This window comes from Mandrillus leucophaeus, unplaced genomic scaffold, assembly GCF_000951045.1.
Source record: "Mandrillus leucophaeus isolate KB7577 unplaced genomic scaffold, Mleu.le_1.0 Scaffold174, whole genome shotgun sequence".
Lineage (NCBI taxonomy): Eukaryota > Metazoa > Chordata > Mammalia > Primates > Cercopithecidae > Mandrillus > Mandrillus leucophaeus.
Window position 1 is genome coordinate 639,375 of NW_012101743.1, and position 20,593 is coordinate 659,967.

Genomic DNA, 20,593 nt, shown 5'->3' on the forward strand with positions numbered 1-20,593 from the left:
TGTCACCCAGGCTGGAGTGCAGTGGTGTGATCTCGGCTCACTTCAACCTCTGCCTCCCAGGTTCAAGTGATTCTCCTGCCTCAGCCTCCTGAGTAGCTTGGACTACAGGTGCACACCAGCACACCCAGCTAATTTTGTATTTTTGGTAGAGATAGGGTTTCACCATGTTGGTCAGGCTGGTCTTGAACTCCTGATTTTGTGATTCGCCTGCCTTGGCCTCCCAAAATGCTGGGATTACAGGCATGAGCCACTGTTTCTGGCCAAGCTGGACATTTTCCTTCTTTTTGTTTTATTATTATACTTTAAGTTCCAGGGTACATGTGCACAACGTACAGGCTTCTTACATATGTATACATGTGCCATGTTGGTGTGCTGCACCCATTAACTTGTCATTTACATTAGGCATATCTCCCAATGCAATCCCTCCCACCCTCTGCATGCCATGACAGGCCCTGGTGTGTGATGTTCCCCTTCCTGTGTCCAAGTGTTCTCATTGTTCAATTCCCACCTATGAGTCAGAACATGCAGTGTTTGGTTTTTTGTCCTTGCGATAGTTTGCTGAGAATGATGGTTTCCAGTTGCATCCATGTCCCTACAAAAGACATGAACTCATCCTTTTTTATGGCCGCATAGTATTCCATGGTGTATATGTGCCACATTTTCTTAATCCAGTCTGTCATCGATGGACATTTGGGTTGGTTCCAAGTCTTTGCTATTGTGAATAGTGCCTCAGTAAACATATTTGTGCATGTGTCTTAAGCAGCACGATTTATAATCCTTTGGGTATATACCCAGTAAGGGGATGGCTGAGTCAAATGGTATTTCTAGTTCTAGATCCTTGAGGAATCGCCATACTGTCTTCCACAATGGTTGAACTAGTTTACAGTCCCACCAACAGTGTAAAAGTGTTCCTATTTCTCCACATCCTCTCCAGGACCTGTTGTTTCCTGACTTTTTAACGATTGCCATTCTAATTGGTGTGAGATGGTATCTCATTGTGGTTTTGATTTGCATTTCTCTGATGGCAAGTGATGATGAGCATTTTTTCATGTGTCTGTTGGCTGCATAAATGTCTTCTTTTGAGAAGTGTCTGTTCATATCCTTTGCCCACTTTTTGATGGGGTTGTTTTTTTCTTGTAAATTTGTTTGAGTTCTTTGCAGATTCTGGATATCAGCCCTTTATACTTGGCCTAATTATTTGCATGAAGTGTAGTAAGAATAACTCTTTCTATATAGGTCTTTTGGATTGGCTTTGATGGAAGTCTGTTCCACAAGAACCTCAGATGAGGCCTTTAAAGCTAAGCCCAGCCATGGGTTTGTATCCTCAAATACCTGTGAGTTAGGTGATCCTCTCCTGTTAATGTCACAAGATATACTTGGAGATCCCGGACCTGTTAGAAAGTGACATTCTTAACTGACCACAGGTCAAGAAAGAACCCTGTACAGGGACTGTGTAGATGAGGGTATAAGACCAGTCTCCCATGGGGCTTTTACTAGCTCTGCACGTTGAGATTTACTCCTTAAAGAGAAGCGTACACTTCCAGTCAAAGCCTTGGTAAAATATCCAGTTTTTCCAATTGCATCCTGTCGCAAAAGAAAAATGGATTCTTATTGCACAGATGCAAACAACTATATTGCCGTAGGTTAAGAATACTTACAGATAGATAGTTTCCAAATTCTAGAGGAACCAGGCAGAGACAGACAAACATGCTCTAAATTTTGATCACAGGAGTATGCTCAATTATTAAAGGCCGTAAATAGTTCAAAATAAGTTTCCTTGACTCTGAAAAACAAAACATGGACCAGCAATTTTTCAAGCAAAAGTCAAAAAGGCAATTTCAGCTTTCTCAGTTCAGTCCATTTAGTTAAAACTCTTGTTTTGCATGATATTCATGAACATATCAGCTCTTCATGAGTCTTGTGAAGTTTCCTTTATTCCAATGTCACAATCTCTAAAGTTTTCAGAAGCTTGCATTTGAGAGCACCTGTTAAAGTTCTATAGCTTATTATAAATCATCTTTTGAAAAGGATAAAACAAGACAATAATTGTCCATGAATAGCAAAATGTCCTGGATAGTTACAGTTACTAACACAATTGACAAAGAAGTTTGGTAATTTCTGTGGTTTACAATGACTTAATATAATGACCTTAATTATGATTGATAGTATATATTTGGACGTTAGAATTTGAGAAATCCCATACAATTTTGGAACATATGTTAGCATTACTCACAAAAATATAACCTAAAGAAAATTGAACATAATTTTGGCAACACCATGTACCTAAATATGTCAAATAATCCTGTTTATCTTGCTTTTCTGGACACAGTAGGGACCCTCTGAAGTATCCAAAAAGCTAGGCATCAGGAAAGACGATTTTGAAACTGAAGTTTGATTTTGGGAAGCCTATTAAATATGTTTAAAGCACTTGATATTATGAAATAGAATTCCAGATTACCATACATTATTTATTTTTCCAGAACTGTGACTCAGAAATTTTAAGAAGAAAAAACCTTTTATAACCGTTTACAAATTTTGCCAAAGAGCATATTAGCATCTTAAGAACACCTTGTTGTTGTTCTCTTTCAATGCTCAATTTACAGAAAAGTCATATAATATCCTTTTGAATTTAGTCAATATGTTCACATAGAGAACCCCTTTGTGAGATTAGTTTCCACAATCCTTCTACCACTTGTTTGAGCCTTCAGATTTTCCTAACTCAACACAATTCTTTAACCCTAGGCAAAAATTTACATATCCATGACTTCTTACAACCTTTTACTAAAACACACATTTTATTGTTCTTACACACCTTGCATGTAAATTTATTTTCAGTAGTTTCAATCATATGTTATAATGGTAACTCCCAGTAATTTTTAACTTTAAGGTAAAATCTGGTAAGTTGCTTTAATTGTGTGCTAAGTACAGCCAAAGTTTGCTTTCCAGCATAATTAGGGGTATGGTTAGTTCTATATGTCCTCAAGCCTTACCAATTTTGAAGCAGGCAAGTCAAATAGTTCTTAAAACCCATAAATCAGTTTGTAACCTCAGAACACTGAGCAAACCTTGCATCTGACTTGCATAATTTAGTTCAGCTATTTACATTTTAATGACACCTGCATTTTACCAATAATCTTCAAGGCTGTTTTTATTTTTCAAGGATTAAAGTTACGTGAAATGAAAGGTACCATGGCTTTTATCTTCCCTTAAAGGAATATTTTATCCAAGTGCTTGTCTTTCTTTAGGCCAAATTAATTAGAGCTCTTTTTACAGACATTACAAACAACACACACACAGACAGGCAGAAGAAAACCCAGTCCCCACAAGATCCTTTTTCACAAGCAAAACTTTACAGAGAATATAAAGAGTGATAGTTGGGGGTCCTGGCCTAGCAAAATGCCTTCTAAAAAACAAAACAAAACAAGAAACTGGCTTAAAACTTAACTGCTGATGGCATAGAGAAGGAGAAGAAAAAAAAAAGTTTAAAAATGCCTGGGGAAGAACCTCTTACTCTTATGCAACTGGTTCCTCCACCTGCAGAAAAGCTTAATTACTGTCTGATGAAGTTAAACCCCTTAGCAAGGGAAGCGGAAGGCCCGTGGCAGAAATGGCAGTGCAGGGCGCTTGGGCCATGTGTCCCAGCCCCAGAAGGAGCCGGGAGTGGTGGAGTGGTGAGGGGAGAAAAGAGCTGCAGCTCACTGGTCCATGCAGAAAAAGAAAGGAAAATGCCATGAAGACAGAGGCTGACATTCCCAAACCCCAGGAGCAATGGGGGTGGGGGCACAGTCTCCCCTATGCTCAGAACTCCCAGGATGTAAAGGCTTAGAAATGACAGTGAGAGGTTTTGAGTCCCCATTTCACTCACCGCTTCTTGAGTTTCCATGTTGCATGCCAAAAATGTTGCAAGACTATTCCTTAGATCAGCTAAAGAAGTGGTTCTTGCCACACAGCTGCAAATGGTGCAAACTTCTGTGGCTTCACTCCAGTGTGCACTTTTCCCAGTGCAAAGGCCAGATGGAGTTTTGCCAGTAAGCCATTCCCACCTGTCTCTCTCAATATGTGCACGCTTTCTACATCTTTCCAGACCTTTGCTGACATTGTAGGTTTGATCCAGCCCTTCTGTTTGCCATCTCAGAGAAGGCTGCAAGGGGCAAGCTCAGGGAATTAAAGATATGAGTCCCAGATTCACCCCCAGCAGAGGCACCAGCTCCCTCCAGCCCTGTTCCTCTGAGTCCATCCTGACATTCCTATCCAGCTTCAGCCTCTCACTTGCCCCCTCCAAAAAATCCTCACCCTAATTCAGCCCCAGTCTCAGTCTTGCCCTTGCAACAGATGCCCAGTGAATTTGGACCAAGTAAGGCCAGGTCCCTGTCTCCCTACAAGACTTAAAGTAAATTAAGGGGGATCTTGGAAAGTTTTCAGATGACCCTGATAGATATATAGAGACTTTCCAGAATTTCACCCAAATATTTGAACTCTCCTGTAGAGAGGTTTTGTTACTTTTGAATCAGATCCTGACAGACACTGAGAAGCAGGCCACTCTGCAAGCAGCAGAGGGATTTGGGGATGAGCTTTGTATTATATATAGCATCAGGAAAGGGAGCAGACATTATCCAACTGGAAGAGAGGCAGTACCAGTAAATGACACTAAATGGAATCCCAGTGATGAGACGGGAGACACTTCTAGGTGTGCATAATGGAAGGCTTATGTCAAACTAGGACCAAGCCTCTCAATTATACTGAGTTGTCCATGATTGACCAAGGATTTGATAAAAATCTCACTGCCTTTCTGGAAAGGCTAAGAGAAGCCTTGGTGATGCACACCTCTCTATCTCCTGATTCAGTCAAGGGACAGCTAATCCTAAAGGATAAATTTATTGCTCAGGCAGCTCCTGAATCGGGAGGAAGCTACAAACAGGTACTGGGACCAGGTAGTATTTTAGAGAACTTCCTGAAAGTAGCCACCTCAGTCTTTTATAAAAGAGATAAGGAGGCCCAGAAGAGAGCAAGGAAATACAGGAAAAAGACAGTGGCCTTAATGGCCACCAGGAAAGCCCACAAACCCCAGAATTCCCAGGGTACACCTGCTAACTGCTAAAGATATGGCAAGAAAAGTTCTCTCTCTTCTTAAGTTTAACCACTCCTACACAAGGTTTAATTTCTTTCACCAGGGTGAAACAGCTCGGGGTACAATGTTGGGATTAGTATATTTCACTTCTTGTCTCTGTAATCTTTGGTACTAAATTCTTTTCTTGTATAATACACATATTTAACCCATGCATACTTAAACTTATAAAACTTCTTTTTTTGTCTCTCTCACCTAGAAGCCATCTAACTCCAAACAGTCAGGCAACTGGAGCCTCAGACAATGGTTCCCGTTTGCCAGGAAGCCTTAGATAGACCTCTGGAAAGAATCTGACTGCTGTTCTTCCCAAAACAATGTGCCCTGTCAGCAGGAAGTAGCTAAGACTGGTTCTCATCGATATTCTAACGGCAGTTAGATGTACCTCTTCAGAGTACATCTTCAGAGTACATGAAAGAGGGGCAGGGAAGTGCTGGGTAGAGAAGAGTGTGGTCCTTGGTGAGGACTCCACTCCCGGGACTGTGCCCACAGACCTAAGTGAGGACAGGCACTCCTGTTTTCATGCTCAAATGTTGCATTTTCCAAGACCACTCTGGCCCACCACATCCCCCTCCATCCTGTGTGCATATAAATCTGAGACACTCTAGCTGGCACATATGCAAGCGGCTGGACATTGAGAGCTGCAGAGGAGCAGAAGAGCACACTGATAAACATCAGCAGATGCTGGCAGGCCAGCGATGGAGGGACGATGTGGAATTCAGTTGGGGGCAGTTGGAGGGGAGTCCAGCCACTGGGTGACCTGACTCCATCCCCCTTCTGGCTCGCCGTCCATCTGAAAGCTACTTCCACCACTCAGTAAAACATTGCACTCATTCTCGAGGCCCACGTATGATCCGGTTTTTCCAGTACATTAGGGCAAGAACGCGGGATATAGAAAGCCCTGTGTACTTACCGTAAGGCAGAGGGTCTAACTGAGCTGATTAACACAAGCTGCCTGCGGATGGCAAAATTGAAAGAACACACTGTGAGGGCTTCAGGAGCTGTAAACAACCCTAGATGCTGCCATGGGGTTGGAGCCCAAAAATGCTCCCCATGACCTGCTCATCTGCATGCTCCCCCTAAGGGTTTCAGCAGTGGAGCACTGAAGAACTGAGGCACACCCCATCACATGCCCTGTGAGGGGGTAAGAAAACATTTCCCATTTTACAATGACTAGAAAATTGCAGAGCCACAGGTAAGACCCAAGTCTATCTGGCACCACAGCTAGAGCTTTTTCTGCTTCACTACATGAAATTCTGAAAAGTTAAGTTGAAACAGAGGTTTTTGTTTTGTGTTGTCTCACTCTGTCACCAAGTACTGAGTGTAGTGGCCTGATCTTGGCTCACTGCAACCTCTGCCTCCTGGGTTCAAGTGACCCTCCCACTTCAGCTTCCCAAGAAGCTGGGACTACAGGCATGCACCACCATGCCTGGCTAATATTTGTATTTTTAGTAAAGACAGGGTTTTGCCATGTTGGCCAGGCTGGTCTCAAACTCCTGATCTCAAGTGATCTCACTCCCTTGGCCTCCCACAGTGCTGGGATTACAGGCGTGAGTCATGGCGCCCAGCCCAGCAGTATCACTTCTTATGATTAATCATTTTTTCCCCTGATGTCTTATACTATGTTTGATTCTATACACAGCTATCAATCTTCTGCCACAAATCATTAATACCCCAGGTATATTCTGAAAATAAACCAATAAGTAATTGAAGAACATATTAGAAGTCTAAACACAGCCACCAAATGACCCTACACACCTATATAATATGTATGATGCTAAAGCTTCTATTATAAGGCAAATTGACTTACACCCAGTTTTTCCAACATGGATGTAGCTGGAGGATGCTATCTTACCTGTATTATCCAAATAACACATGTTCTGACATACAAAAGGGAGCCAAACATTGGTACACATGGATGCAAAGAAGGAAACAGTAGACACTGGGGCCTACTTGATGGTGGAGTTTGGGAGGAGTTTGAGGATTGAAAAACTACCTATTGCATACTATGTTCATTATCTGGGTGATGAAATATTCTGTACACAAAACTCCAATGACACGCAATTTACTCATGTAATAAACCTGCACATGTAACTCCCCGAACCTTAAATAAATGTTGGAAGAAAAAAAAATAAAGAATTTGGAAAGGCAAAAAGATAGATATATAGGTGAGAGTATAAATTAATAAATTGACAGAAGTCTATTGAGCACTTTCTATGTCCAAGTAGTAGCGTCCAGTGTTTCTGGTGCTAGGTGAGGTAGAATTTGAAAAGCATTTAAAAATCATGAATTTATTCAAATTTTAAACTCAAAAATGCTTACACTCAAGTTGTCGAGATAGTAACTCTTCAATGCTATGACTTTTAGAGGAGGGGCTATGCTTATGTTAATTGCCTTCCTCGATTGTTTTCTCTTTCTATCCACATTTTATTTATTCCAACCAACTTATTTATTCCAAACAGCATCTAATATGAAGAATAAATTCAGCCTTGAACTATGACAAGGGAAAGTTATATCTCTTTCTGTGTCAGTTATTACATTTGTCCTATTATTTTGTATCTATCTAATTATCCCCAAATCTGCAAAGACTACAAAGGCATAAACTTTAGTGTTAGTGTTCACCATTGGATTCTTACACAATGTGAAAAAGCAGCTGATCAGTAACTATGTGCTAAATAAATATATGAATATAATTTTTTTGTTGTTGTTTTTGAGACATTGTCTCGCTCTGTTGCCCAGGTTGGAGTTCAGTGGTGCGATCTCAGCTCACTGCAACCTCCACCTCCCGGGTTCAAGCGATTCTTCTGCCTCAGTCTGCATAGTAGCTGGGACTACAGGTGCATGCCACCACGCCTGTCTAATTGTTGTATTTTTAGTAAAGATGGCGTTTCATCATATTGGCCAGGCTGGTCTCAAACTGCTGACTTCGTGATCCGCCCGCCTTGGCCTCCCAAAGTGCTGGGATTACAGGTGTGATCCACTGCGCCTGGCCCAATATATGAATATAATTTTATACACTATTCCTTATTTTATTTATGTTTTGTGTTCATATACTATTGATAAAATAATTTTGTTTTATTCTTAAAGGATAAGTCTATGTCTTACATATCTCTGTATCTATCTCTTACATGCTTTTACAGTAATTTTCACATAGTAGATTCTTAACATATTTTTCCCCAATTTTTTATAATCAGGGAGACCTGCAGAGTGAATTTAGATAGGTGTCTTTCTAAATTAGAAAAATAGTCAAATAAACAAGAAAGCATATGCATTTGCTTACATATACCTGCCTTGTCAATTAACAACATTTCTCATGGGGTTTAAAATAATATTTCCCAACTAATATAGTTTTAACATAACAAAATGACCAAGTTTCTAAAATTAAGTGCCTAAGGTAGTGTTGTAGTCCATTTTATGCTAGTATAGTGGAATATCATGGACTGGTTAATTTATAATAAACAGAAATGTATTTGACTCATGAAAAAAAATAGTCTTTTCAAAAAATGGTGTCTGGAAAACTGGATATCCACATACAAAAAATGATTTTGAAATCTTACACAATATATAAAATTTAATTCAAACAGGATCAAATATCTACATGTAAGACTTAAACTATAAAACTCTTTAAAGGACAGGCATAAATCTTCATGACCTTGGATTTGGCAATGCTTTTTAAAATGTAATACCAAAAACACAAGGAACCAGGAAAAAAATAGATAAATTGCATTTCATCAAAAGTAAAATATTTTGCGTTTCAAAGGTCATTATCTAAACTAAAAAGAAAACTTACTGAATGGGGAAAGACATTTACACGTCATATACCTGGTAAGAGTCTAGTATTCAGAATATAAAGAACTTTTAGAATTCAGTAATGAAAAAGACAATGGACCCAATTTAAAAATGGGCACAGAATTTAAAAAGATATTTCTTGAGTTAATTTTTGTACATGGTATAAGGAAGGGGTCCAGTTTCTCAAGATGAATTAAAAACTTAAATGTACACATTGAGAGACCGAGGCAGGCAGATCATGAGGTCAGGACATTGAGACCATCCTGGCTAACATGGTGAAACTCTGTTTCTACGAAAAATACAAACAATCAGCCGGGCGTGGTGACACGCTCCTGTAGTCCCAGCTACTTGGGAGGCTGAGACAGGAGAATGATGTGAACCCGGGAAGCGGAGCTTGCAGTGAGCCGAGATCACGCCACTGCACTCCAGCCTGGGCTACAGAGTGAGACTCTGTCTCAAGCAAACACCAAAAAACTAAAATGTAAAACCTAAAATTATAAAAGCCCTGGAAAACAACCTAGGCAATACCATTTAGGACATAGGCACAGGCAAAGATTTCATGATGAAGATACCAAAAGCAATTGCGACAAATGCAAAAATGACAAACGATATCTAATTAAACTAATGAGCTTCTGCAGAGCAAAAGAAACCATCAACAGGGCAAACAGACAACCTACAGAATGGGGAAACATTTTTTCAAACTATGCATCTGACAAAGGTCTAACATCCAGCATCTGTAAGAAACTTCAACAAATTTACAAGAAAAAAAACATTAAAAAGTGGGCAAAGGACATGAACAGACACTGCTCAAAAGAAGACATACATGTGGCTAAGAATCATATGAAAAAAAGCTCGTCACTAATCACTCGAGAAATGCAAATCAAAACCACAATGAAATATAATCTCACACCAGTCAGAATGGCTATTAGTACAAAGTCAAAAAATAACTGTCTCTGGCAAGGTTGTGGAGGAAAAGGAATGCTTATATAATGTTGGTGGGATTGTACATTCGAACAGCCATTGTGGGAGACAGGGTGGTGATTCCCCAAAGACCTAAAGAGAAAACTACCATTTGATCCAACAATCCTATTACTGTGTATATACCCAACGAAATATAAATCATTCTTTTATAAAGACGTACGGATTTGTATGTTCATTGCAGCACTATTCATAATAGCAAAGACATGGAACCAACCTAATTGCCCATTAATGATAGACTGGATAAAGAAAATGTAGTACATATACACCATGGAATACTATGCAGCCATAAAAAGGAACAAAATCATGTCATTTGCAGGGACATGGATTGATCTGGAGGCCATTATCCTTAGCAAACTTACAGAGGAACAGAGAACCAAATACTGTATGTTCTTACTTGTAAGTGGGAGTTAAACTGTGAGAACACATGGACACATAGAGGTGAAAAATACACATGGGGAGGGAGGAAGGAGAGAATCAGAAAAAATAACTAACAGGTACCAGGATTAATACCTGCATAAAGAAATAATTTATACTCCAATGACAGAAGTTTACCTATGTAACAAACCTGCATTTGTACCCTTGAACTTAAAATAAAAGTTAAAAAAAAAGACATTTCTCCAAAGCAGATCCACAATGGCCAATATACACATGAAAAAATACTCATCATTAGTCATCAATGCAAATCAAGCCCATGATGGGACACCACTTCACACCCATTAGGCTTGTCTGTCAAAAAAACCAGACAATAACAAATGTTGGCAAGGATGTGGATAAATTGAAACCCCATACTTTTTATTTTATTTTATTATTATACTTTAAGCTATGGGAAACATGTGCAGAACATGCAGGTTTGTTACATAGGAATACACGTGCCATGCTGGTTTGCTGTACCTATCAACCCATCATCTACATTAGGTATTTCTCCTAATGCTATCCCTCCCCTGGCCCCCAACCCCTGAACAGGCCCTGGTGTGTGATGTTTCCCTCCCTGTGTACATGTGTTCTCATCGTTCAACTCCCACTTATGAATGAGAACATGCAGTGTTCGGTTTTCTGTTCCTGTGTTAGTTTGCTGAGAACGATGGTTTCTAGCTTCATCCATGCCCCTGCAAAAGACATGAACTCATCCTTTTTATGGCTGCATAGTATTCCATGGTGTATATTTGCCACATTTTCTTTATCCATGCTATCATTGATAGGCATTTGGGTTGGTTTCAAGTCTTTACTATTGTGAACGGTGCTGCAATAAACATATGTGTGCATGTGTCTTTATAGTAGAATGATTTATAATCCTTTGGGTACATACCCAATAATGGGATTGCTGGGTCAAACAGTATTTCTGGTTGTAGATCCTTGAGGAATCGCCACACTGTCTTCCACAATGGTTGAACTAATTTACACTCCCACCAACAGTGAAAAAGCGTTTCTATTTCTCCTTCCTATTTCTCCACATCCTCTCCAGCATCTGTTGCTTCCTGACTTTTTAATGATGGCCATTCTAACTGGCATGAGATGGTATCTCACTGTGGTTTTGATTTGCTGTTCTCTAATGACCAGTGATGATGAGCTTCTTTTCATATGTTTGTTGGCTGCATAAACGTCTTCTTTTGAGAAGTGTCTGTTCATATCCTTTGCCCACTTTTTGATGGCGTTGTTTGTTAATTTCTTATAAATTTGTTTAAATGCCTTGTAGATTCTGGATATTAATTCTTTGTCAGATGGATAGATTGCAAAAATTTTCTCCCATTCTGTAGGTTGCCCGTTCACTCTGATGATAGACTTACAATTTAAATTATCTTGGGTATATACCTAGGAGAGAAATTGCTGGTAGCATGGTAACTTTGTTTAAAACTTGAAGAACTGCCAGACTCTTTTTCAAAGTGTCGACACCTTTTTACATTTCTTGTGTAAATGTAAATTTAAACGTAAATTTGAATTAATTGTAAATTTCTTGTTTAAATGTAAAAAGGTGTAGACACTTTGAAAAAGAGTCTGGCAGTTCCTCAAATTTTAAACAGAGTTACCATGTGACCCAGCAATTTCTCTCCTAGGTATATACCCAAGAAAATTGAAAACATAAGTCTACACAAAAAATTGTACACAAATATCCATAGCAGCATTATTCATAATAGCCAAGGTAGAACCAAGCCAAATGTCATCAGCTGATAAATGTATAAGTAAAATATTATATATCTATACCATTAAATATTCAGCCCTAAAAAGGAATGAAGTACTGATTTGTGCTAAAACATAGATGAACGTTTAAAACTTTATGCCTTGTGAAAGAAGCCAAAGATAAAAAGCCAAATGTTGTACGATTACTTTTTTCATAGTCTTAAATTTTTATTGTAGATTTCAATCTCCAATTATTTATACATAGTATACATAGTTTGTACTATATAGATATACAATTGAGTTTTGCATTTTGACTTTCTATCTTGAGACCTTGCTAAACTCATTTATTAGTTCTAATAAGGTTTTTTTTTAAGATTCCCATAGGATTTTCTATACAATCATGTCATCGTTGAAAAATATAGTTTTAATTATTCTTTTCTTACATCTACCTTTTACTTCTTTTTAAATTATACTTTAAGTTCTAGGGTACATGTGCACAATGTGCAGGTTTGTTACATATGTATACATGTGCCATGTTGGTGTGCTGCACCCATTAACTAGTCATTTACATTACGTATATCTCTTGATGCTATTCCTCCTCCCTCCCCCTACCCCACAACAGGCCCTGGTGTGTGATGTTCCCCTTCCGATTACATTTTTATGGCATTTCCAGAACAGGCAAATTTAACAGAGACAGAAAGTGGATTTGTGGTTACCAGGGCTAAAAAAAGGAAGATTGAGTAGTGACTGTTACTGGGTATAGGGTTACTTTTTGGGGTGGTAAAAACATTCTGAGATTTGAAAGTGGTCGTGGTTATGAACATGCTAAAAACCACTAAATTGTACACTTTAAAATGATGAATTGTATAGTATGTAAATAATATCATAATTTATAGAAGGATTAGACAGGAGTAAATGGGGAATATGTACATGTTCAGTAAGTTTGATCATTCTGGGACTGACATAGCAAAGAACTACAGCAATTCCAAGATAGGAGGTTATAGTCAGCTACAAAAATGTAAAAATAAAGGAATCAGTGGAGAAACAGAAATTGGAAAAAAAAGTTGTATAAAATCAGAGAATTTACATCTAACTGCACACCCACTAATCAAAATAGAGAATACTAGGGTTTTGAAAATTCGGATTGGCTGAAGTTTTGTTTACTCTGAAGTTCAGAGTGATCTAGACTTTCCAAAGTTCAGAGCCAGGCCTTTTAATGAAATGTCCTTGCCCCTTCATATTGATAGTATCTATTAATAAAGGCTCACAGGAGATTGATATATTAATAAGACACAATATTCATGAAGCTTCCCCCAGATAAATTTTATTACAAAATGCAATGTATTTTCTATAACACAAGTGATTCTGTGATCAGAAAACGGCTTATGTGTTTCAGTAAAGTGGTGTTCCATGGGACAAGTGGAATGGGTAAGACTGCAGTAACTGGGTGGTATTTAGCACTTTGTTGTCTTCTGACTCGGCTCATACTTGGAGCAGCACTATTTAAAGGAATCAATTCCCCTGCCAAGGTAATTTGAAAAACATATTAGATAGTGATATAGCAGCTTTTCGATTTCATTGTAGTTCATTGTCAAGCATTATCAAAAGCATTTTTCTTTCTATAATGGAAGGATTCAAATATATGAAAAACTTTCTAAGCAGTCATCTTAAGCTGTAAGTAAATATATAGGATCTTTGTGTTTTTTTTGTTTTTGTTTGTTTTTGGGTTTTTTTTTTTGTTGTTGTTGTTGTTGTTGTTTTGAGACAGAGTTTCACTCTTGTTGCCCAGGCTGGAGTGCAATGGCGCGATCTCGGCTCACTGCAACATCTGCCTCTCAGGTTCAAGCAATTCTCCAGCCTCAGCCTCCCAAGTTGCTGGGATTACAGGCATGCGCCACCACGCCAGGCTAATTTTGCATTTTTAGTAGTGACAGGGTTTCTCCATGTTGGTCAGGCTGGTCTCAAACTCCTGACCTCAGGTGATCTGCCTGCCTTGGCCTCCCCAAGTGCTGGGATTACAGGCATGAGCCACCGCACCCAGCCCGGATCTGTCTTGCTAAATACAAAACAAACAAACAAAATAATAACTACTACTAGAGTTGCACAATTACTCAAAAATTGGACCCTTTTAGCTGATACAGCATTCTGAGGCTTGAGAGTATATTATAAAATTTCCTCTCCTACCATATAAAGAAGCATTTTGAATGGAATCATATATTGCAATGTTTGGTTTGGAAAATCTAGATCCTTGTTCTATAGAGTAATAGCATCAGGAATCCCCTAGTTGGAGAGAGAGAGAGAAATGTGTGTGTGTGTGTGTGTGTGCATGTGCGTGAGTGTGTGTGTGTATACACACTATGTATTTATTCTCTTAAATATTGCCAAAATGTACACAGAACATTTTCTCTCAGGGAAATGGCCTCTTTTGAAAAAAATTCTGTTATATTTTCTCACTTAATTGTTTACTTTTATAAACTTTCAGGGAGAATAATGGTGATTTAAGAGAACAAGATGAAATTTTCTCCGTGAATAGTTGCAGAATACCCAGAAAAAAAAGTCTATGTGTTTTTAACTAGTCAGTGGAAATTTCCATAAGGTGGAAGACAGGAATAACTGGAGATCTTATCTTTGTATTCTCAGTACAATATCCAGCACATTCAATTAATGTTAAGTTGTAATGAGACAATGCTGTTACATCACAAAAATACAGTGAATATCACAAATCCAGTGAAAACTTCCTAAAATGTTTTAGTTGCACATTTTTTAACCCCTTGGTTTCCTTTTGATGTTAATATTGAAAGCGTCCATTAAAGGCCATTTACCCAGGCAATTAATTTTTATTGGTCTCTGAATGACTTGTTTAAATCATCTCCTTGGTTGTATTATAAAACATATGGATCAAGGAAATCATCCACATTAAGGCAAAGCTGGTCTCAAAGGCAATCTGCTCATCTGGAACCATGTGTTATCTAGTACAGAAGCAGTGTACTTGTATGTGTGCTATCAAACTTTCTTAATGGTAGCTGCAATAACAGTAACAAGTGTCCAGTATTCACTTCAATATGCTTTTCTGGGATTTGGATATCTACTAGAAAATATTTTCCTTCGTCTTGAAAGCTGAATATATACGAACCACTGCAGGGTTTAAAATCATTTCCCGCCTCACCTCAATGCAGTAATTTACTGAGAGAAGACATTCAGTCTCCTCAGAAACGTATAAGGATATTTTTAGGAAGGCATTCAATTTAGATCCCAAGTTATCACTGCTGATGTATTATTTATTTACAACCTAAACCTAGGAAATGCTAATTAATACATCAAAGTGTTTTTTAAATGGATCATTTGAGAGTTGTGAGAACACAAATAAGAAATTATGCTAACTTTGCTATATCATCAGACCCTATGAAATTCCAGTACTTTATTTAAATAATCTCAACTTGCTAATAATTTTACTTGTGTACAATTATATATCATGATTTAAAAAATAACATTAATTTTTGGTTACTTTTTTTGATGGGTGTTATATTTACAGCTCTTTTCCCCTATGTGGTCCTACTCATCTTGTTAGTATGACGTGCAACTCTGGAGGGTGCTTCAATAGGCATTTCATACTATATTGGAGCACGGTCAAACTTTACAGAACTTAGGGAAGCTGAGGTGAGTCTTATTTCAGATTTCAAACTATCTGAGGAGGTAAATCTTAAAAGCAAATGCCAAAAATCTTTGGTTCCATATGAATATCATAATGTAGTAGCTTGCAAAAAACATACAGCTAAATTTATTAGTTTCTATCCACTAGGATGTCTGATTTAGCTAATATTTAACATGCCATTAATTCTCTTTTGTTGATGGTGAGATAATTTTCAGAAATAGGATTTTAAAATTCATTTTTATTCATTTAAACAGATTCTATTTGACCAACAAAATTTTGGGTTTATTAATCTGAAAAATAATATTGCATTCATAAATATCTGCAAGTTGATGACTAGGACTATGTGTTTTATTGGATAAACTCGTAGTAGCTTTAGAGACTACTGTTGAAAGTTTAATAGTCTAACATATATTTTAATTTTCTTCAAAATTTAATATCCCCAAAATATTGTCAAGTTTTGCCTAGTGAATTGTGAAGTTAAAACATAAATATGACATGGATTAAGCATTCCATAACCAAAATTGTTACTTATACCAAAAGTCTAACATATGCCATGAATAAGAATTAGGTAACACTCTTTTAACTTTACCTTTAGATAATGGCTGAGTGTATCACTGGTATGTAAAATCATTTACAATTTTACTGCAGAGAGTATTAACAGTAAGTGTACTACAGATAGTATGCTTCTATCAGTATGGCCTAGAATGCTTTCACTTTTTTATTAGTCACATCACATTCTTAGCACACATTAAGTTCTGTTCAAGTAAAAACCTATAATCTTATGTTGAAATCAAGAGACACTATGTTAATAGTATCTGCCATACTAGTAGTACTATTCAAAATGGATATTAGTTTTAGTTTGCTATAGTATTCTTCATGGAACTCATGCCAATTTCCAGCCATTGCTGTTTTCTTTTCTAAATACTTACAAGATGATATGTAATTATTTCTTGTAAATGTTTTGGTAAGCAGTGCCAAGTGTATGAGATATTAGTTGTGGAAATCTGTCATTTGTTTACAATTACCTTTCTGAAAATTGAAATGTCAATCATTGGTCTTTGGTTACATTTTCGTGCTCAATAATTTTCACTCTATGATTAATCACATAGCTTTAAATCATTTTAGATATATGGAATTTTATGATTATAGTCTTGGAGCTTAATATACTTTGATGTGTCCACAGGCCATCTTAATTTGTTTCTTCATTTATCTTGGGCCTTACTCTTTTTATCCCTGTTGGTTAATCTCTTCCCCATTTGAAGACCATTTTGGATGGTGAATAAGAAATAAAACGAAAGTTGGGATTCATCACCTTCTCTGTGTTAGGTTACTGAAGAAGATAAAATACGCTAATGCACTTGGAAATAGTAAACTTTTTAATAAATATGAGCTAACATACGATTACTTCAATTATTTCTGTTACATTATACTACCTTGTTATAGTTGCAACATTTTCCCTAAGAAGTAGATTCACCATTTTCTTTAAAACTCACGATTTGAGCATAGTTGAAAAGCACCTTTGATATACTTTTGGTGGATTTTAAAAGCCCAAGATATCCGGGTTTTGTACTTCCTTGAAACCACTCTGAAAAATTTGTATGATGCTTTTTTATAGGCCTGTGTTTCAGTATCTCTAATACCTTAAAAAAATTAGAGTGAAACCTAAAGCTCCTTGTGAAACATACAATTTAATATTCTCACCCTCTGCTCTCCAACACAACACAACCCAACTCCTTTTTTGGGTTTGTTGGCAATAAGAATTGTTTTTCTTAGATTTTTTTTTTATTCCTCACAATCTATATTCTAAACAGAGAATTATAATCAGGTGTCTTTCCTTTTCTTTGAATATCTGAAATCCATTGAGATCTCCAGGAGAGTAGAGAACCATACAAATTTATAGATAGAGAGGTCTTCAGGAATGCAGAAATTACTTTTCTAACTACCTCATTACAGTGATGAAACTAAAACCAAGATAGATTCAAATTGAGCTAAAAGTGTACAGCCAATTATTGCAATTTGAATTAGGATTTCCTAATCTCTAATGTAATAATATTGTATATGGATATGAGATTCATAGATATGGAGATTAAAATTAAGTTTGGAATTTCTTTTCACTTTTGTTTGCAACCTAGGTACACATCATGGTATGCAGTAGCATTCTTACACAACACAGAACTGCCACACTCCCAGCTCCCCTGTCACACAGGCACACATAATGTATCAAGCAAAAGAAGCTCAGAGACCAACCTGAGCATGCTGCTTATCTCTTAATATGGACAAGAGCCTAAGAAAAAACAGGGCATTTTATTTCTAATATGATTTTCTTAAATATAAATAAAATAACCTTGATCTATCCCAAAACAGTTTTCTATGGAACTTGAAAACTGATTGTAAATTTTATTCGAAAAAGAAAAAGGTCAAAACCCCAAGGTGTATCTGATGTGAAAAGGACTTGTCCTACCAGATATGAAACAATATTTATAATACTGTACTAATTAAAATAGTGAAGTGTTAGCATAGGTATAGACATATAGGCCAGCAGAACAGGATCGTAATCTCAGAAATAGATTAAAAAACAAATGGAACTTGGTATGAGGCAGAGATGGCAATGCAGATCAATAGGAAAAGGGATAATCATTCAGTTGATAGAATTGATATCTAACTGATCTAATCGATAATATCAATTATCCTTGAACAATTGATATCCCATTTAGGAAACAACATCAGTTGGAAATTTCACATATCATTCGCATATCACATATAATGATATGCACAATGTCAATATTAGGTGAATTGAAAATTTAACAATATAGGCAAAACTTTAATTTCTTTAGAAGAAAATATAGAATAGTAACTTTATAACCTTGGGCTAAGCAGTTTTTAAAAGTAACAGAGGTCAAGGGCAAAACATATAATCAAAGATGGATACTTTCATTTTCAGTAAACCCCTAACAACTGTGGTTAATCAAAGGACACAATGTCAAAAGGTAGAAAATGTAAGCCACAAATTGGGAGGAAAAAATCAACATATATAATAGACAAAGAATTAGAATCCAAATGAAATCAATACTTATTAGAAACTAAGTGACACAGGCCAAATCAAAAACTGGCAAAAGACATGAACAGGAATTTCACAGAAAAAAAAAATCCTATGGAAAATGAAGTGTTGGCAAGTATGTGGTGGAATGGGAACCCTCACACCCAGCTAGTGGGAGTGCAAAATGGTATATCCACTTTAAAGAACAATTTGGCAAGATTTAGTAAAAGGGGGGAATATGTATACTTTTAAACATCACAGTTCCACACCTACATATGGGGAATATAAAAGAATGTTTACAGCTCTATAACAGCAACATGGTGAATGACCTAAATGTCCATTAACAGGAGAAAGGAAAAATCGTGACATATGCAATTTGGCAATAAAGAATGATTAAAAGAACTATTTATATTTAATATAAACAAATGAATTTGCTTACATTCTTTCATTTTAGAATCATAAAGTGGACATTTTATATAGTTCAATTTTCTGATGGATAAATCTCACAATACCAAATAGAAAAGTGCACGTTGTATATGTTTACACGCATTAAGATAACTTTTCTATAAATTCCAAAACATTCAAACCTAAGTATTAAAAAAAACAAAGAAATGATCAACACAAAAGTCAGGATAGCAATTACCACTGGAGGGTTGTAGGGTGATGTAATCAGGAAAGGACAGTAATATTTTGTTTCTTAAGCTGAGTAGTGGGCATTTGGGTGTTCATTTCACTGTTATTTATAATATATTAATTTGCATATGTGAGATACTATGCAAATAAGATATTGTGTATATGTTTTAAAATATTAAATTATTTTCTCTTACAGATTTGGGTAGATATTTTACTCCCTTTCAGTGGCTTGGGGTGACTTAGTTGCTCTATTATATGACAATAAGTTCAAAAACAACTGCTTCTTTGATGCCATTGTCGTTTTTTTGACAAACTGTCTCACTAGTGTTTTGCTGGATTTGCCATTTTTTCTATATTGGGCCAAATAGCTCATATATCTGGAATGCAATTTTCTCAAGTTGGAAAATCAGGTATATAATACCATATATTATCAACTCTGATTAATTCAATGTATCTCACTTATGAAACTCTAATATAGTTTATAGAAATTTACTTAAAACAGTCATAATTTAGAGTATTGTGTTTTCTTTCTCACTTTCTTTTTGTACTAGGGTTCTCCAGAGGGACAGAAGTAATAGGATATGTGTGTATATATACGTATAAATATATATGTATGAATATATAGATATGTATAAATATATATAAAGGGGAGTTTATTAAATATTAATTTACATGATCACAAGGTCTCACAATAAGCTGTCTGCAAGCTTGAGGAGCAAGGAGAGTCAGTCCGAGTCTCAAAACTGAAAAACTTGGAGTCCAACGTTCGAGGGCAGAAAGCATCCAGCATGGGGGAAAGATGTAGGCTGAGAGGCTAGGCCAGTCTCGCCTTTTCACGTTTTTCTGTCTGCTTTACATTCTCTGGCAGCTGTTTAGATTGTGCCTACCAGATTAAGGGTAGGTCTGTCTTCCCCAGCCCACTGACTCAAATGTTAATCTCCTTTGTCAACACCCTCACAGACACACCTAGTATCAATACTTTGCATCCTTCAATCCAGTCAAGGTGACACTCAGTATCACTCATCACAGTCTTATATAATTTGGTTGCTTTAATAACATAATAATTCTTAGATTATCCGTGTAAACAGGAGTATATTAGGAAAACATTGCTTAAGAAAATAGAATGTTTTCCCAAATTTTGTTTAGTCCTTAACATGAACCACTTACTGTACAACTACAAGGTTCAGACATCATGTTAAGCACTTCCCATACATTTATGAATACATATAAAATGTATATAAACATGGACAGAATAACATATATA

At 36.8% G+C, this 20,593-nt stretch overlaps 1 pseudogene; it reads left to right on the forward strand.

Moving 5' to 3' along the window:
- Positions 1–20,593, forward strand: part of LOC105537549 — an 83,447-nt pseudogene that overhangs the window by 54,570 nt on the left and 8,284 nt on the right.